Here is a 3,303-nt window from a genome sequence, read left to right as displayed (position 1 = left end):
CGGTTCTGAAAAAAAAAAATAAATAAATAAATAAATAAAATTAAAAAGGGCTCGAGAAATAGCTCAGTGCTCTGTTGGTTCAATAGCCAGTACAACAATAAACCAACAAGCTTGGAATGGTAGCAGACAGCTGTAGTTTCAGGAGGCTGAAGCAAGATTGCTCCAGTTTAGGAGTGGGAGGCCAGCCTGGGTTTAGAAACACCCATAACAAAAATAAATGAATATAAAAAGAATATTCTTTGTCTAGCATTGAAAAGAATCATATTTATGAAGCCTTTATCATAGTGCCTGGCACATAAATGTGGGACTAGGGTCCACGATCCAGGCAAAGTTTTCTAGCACCTGAAGTCTGGAGATCCAGGAGATGCTCTTTGCTCTTAACACCTTCTGCGTCGTGGTTGCTCACTGGGCCAAAAGCTGCTTGAAATTAGCTGAGCAAAGCCTGCTAACCACGTTTGGGGGCGGGGCGGGTCTCAGGAGATGACGCCACGTGGCACCCAACCCGGTCCTCACCAGGAAGCCCTGGAGCTCCTGCGACGCAGGCGCAGCACAGTGTGCGCGGCCAGGGGCGTGGCGGGAACGCCCAAGACCGCTCACGTGGTGCGGCGCGCACGGTGCAGCCGGGCTGCTCGGCCCGCCCCCTCGGGCGGAACTTTTTCTTCAGGGTCGATTTAAGCCGAGACCCGGGGAGCTCGCTCGGGTGCAGTGTACTCCTTGGCTTCCTTGTTGTCTCTGTAATCAGTTCTCTGGCTGAGGTGAGTTTTTCCCGCTGCTGGCCCCTCCTTCCGGAAGAGGGGGCTTTGAGCCTTCAGTACCGCGGTGTCCCCTCCCCGGAGCCGGAGCGCGAGCGCGGATGCTGGAGGCAGCCCGCTGGCGTTCGGACTTAAGGTTTCCCTTCTGTTCCTGCGTGAGCTTGGGTGAGAACCTCTTTGCTCCGTGGTGAAATGACAGGAACAGGCACGTTGTGGCGGGAATTATGGGAGAGAACGCTTTGAACGTGGAAGGTGGCGTGTAGAAGGTGGTCTGTAAAGTGCAGTTGCCACCTTCTTCGTGTTTCCTCACCTGTAGTTTCCAGAGATCTCCGCCTTTCCTTTGGAGGTGCAGCAGAAAGCGCGGAGGAGTTCGCTTGCACCTGGCTTGGGTCTGGGGAAACTGAAACATGTTTTTACTCCTCGGCCCCTGAGCTGTCACGTGAGAATGGGGCTGAACCTTAGCGGATCGGTTGAGTTAGCGCTTTTGTTTAGACTATTTACACTCAAGGCTGCAGTACCTCCCTAGAAGAGGTGTGTTCTGGTCAGGCCTGTTGCTTTCTCAAGTTCTCAAGTTCCTTATCCCAGCACCATCCCATTTGGTCCCCTGGAATTTGCTGGGGGTGCAGCCCAATGAAATATTGTAGGAGGGAGGTTTTGTGTTTTATCCCCCCCCCAAAAAAAAAGGATACTAGGATTTTTTTTTTTTTTTTTTTCCTGGAACTAGGGATTGAACTCAGATCCTTGCGCTTGCCAGGGAAGCACTTACTCCACTGAGCCATCTCCCCGGCCCCTCTAAGATGTTTTAATGTTCTGCAGAGGTGACTCCAATTTTCCCAAGAAGTAAAGGAAAAAGGTGATGGAAACAGCGGCTTCCCCCAGTGTTTCTCCAGAAAGGCCAGGGAGTGTACCCCTATAATCCCAGCACTTCCATAAAATCAGCCTGAACTGTATAACAAGACCTTGTCTCAACCCCATCTTAACCCTCCTCAAAAGTGTGTGTGTGTGTGTATGTGTATAGAGGTTCAGACAGAACACCCAGGTTTGTCAGGGAAGCCTTTTTACCTTTTTATTTGCTTTTTCAAATAGGCTGTCCTTAAACTCACTGGGTAGCCCAGGCTGGCCCAGTGTCACAGAGATCTGCTTGCTTCAGCCTTCTACATGTGGGGATCACAGGCAAGCACCACCATACCCAGCTGGGGAAAGATTTATAGAAACAAAAATGTGGAATGTTAGGCACAAGCAATCAGTACAGTTAATGGGGCTGGTGAGATGGCTCAGTGGTCTAAAGCACCTACTTAGAACAAGCTTACCAAAGCACAGGGACAGAGTTTCAATCTCCCAGCACCACATGCCAGCCAGCCCCGCCCCCTGGTGGGCTGAGCTGGCCACACACACGCAAATAAATAAACAAATAAAAATTATAAAAAAAAAATCAGTACAGTTAAAAAACAAAACAAAACAAAACTGCAGTGAAATCTAGGCCTGGTGGCCCACACTTGCAATACTGGATAGCTGAGGCAGAAGTATTGAAAATTCAAGGCCAGCCGGGTCTGTTTAGTGAGATCCTGTCTCAGGACAGAGGTAGAGGTAGATGGGGGAAATGAGAATATAGCTCAGCGTCATAAGCACCTGGCTGCAAATTTGAGTCCCAGGCCCAGACCAAAACCCCAAGAGGTAAAGGGGGAAAGAATAGGGATGTACTTCGATGGTAGAACACATCCCGAGCATGTGCAAAGTCTGAGGTTTGAACCCCTATACTGACAAATAAATGTAAACAATAAAAAATGTAGCTCATCACTCCCTGGAGCCAATGGTGAGAAGCAGTATTGAAAAAAAAAGCAAAATCCAATGATGAGTGAATATTTGGGAGGAGCCAGAAATGTAAAGTATATGCTAAAGGTGAAAAGCAGTTAGCCAGGCAAGGTTGGGATTTATTATTTTGTTTTGTTTTTGCAGTACTGGGGGTCGAACTCAGGACCTTGCATTTGCCAAGCAGGTGCTTGTGCCACTGAGCTGTATCCCCAGCCCCAAGGTTGAGGTTTAGGGAGGGAAAATGTGCAGAGGCCTGGAGTTGGCAGGTCTGTTACTGAGTCTGAACAGTTAAGAAGTAGAGAAATTAAGAAGGTGGGAGCCAGATTTTTAAACTTTTTTGGTCTTTTTGAGACAGAGTTTTGCTGTGCATTTCAGGCTACCTCCCCCCCCATTGAACTCAGGGCCTTGCACTTGCCAGGGAAGCGTTTATTCTATTGAGCCATCTCCCTGGCCCCCTCAGGCTGGCCTTGAGCACACTTTGTAGCCCAGGCTGGTCTCTCAGACCCTAATGATTCCTCCTGCCTCAGCCTCCCAAGAGCTGGGATTACAGGCGTGTGTTACCACACCCACCCTACATTTTTGTCTTTTGTGGGTTTGTTTTTTTTTAATGGTGAAGCTTCATTTTTATTTGCTCTATTTTTTTCATAATTTTATTGATAAACAAATAGCAGGGGCTGGTGAGATGGCTCAGTGGTCTAAAGCACCTACTTAGAATAAGCTAAGCAAAGCACAGGGACCG

The 3,303-nt window shown here is 48.5% G+C and overlaps 1 protein-coding gene across 1 annotated transcript in view; it reads left to right on the top strand.

The window, feature by feature from the left end:
- Positions 1–573: 573 nt before the first annotated feature.
- The window catches only part of Akr1a1 (aldo-keto reductase family 1 member A1), a 16,592-nt gene continuing 13,862 nt past the window's right edge, over positions 574–3,303 (top strand). The window contains exon 1 of the mRNA XM_004639186.2: positions 574–755. The gene's annotated coding sequence lies outside the window, so the exon portion shown is untranslated. The remainder of the gene's footprint in view (positions 756–3,303) is intronic.

The sequence above is a fragment of the Octodon degus genome, unplaced genomic scaffold (genome assembly GCF_000260255.1).
Source record: "Octodon degus isolate 3935 unplaced genomic scaffold, OctDeg1.0 scaffold00107, whole genome shotgun sequence".
In the NCBI taxonomy this organism is placed as follows: Eukaryota; Metazoa; Chordata; class Mammalia; order Rodentia; family Octodontidae; genus Octodon; species Octodon degus.
This window is presented reverse-complemented; position numbering and strand designations above follow the sequence as displayed.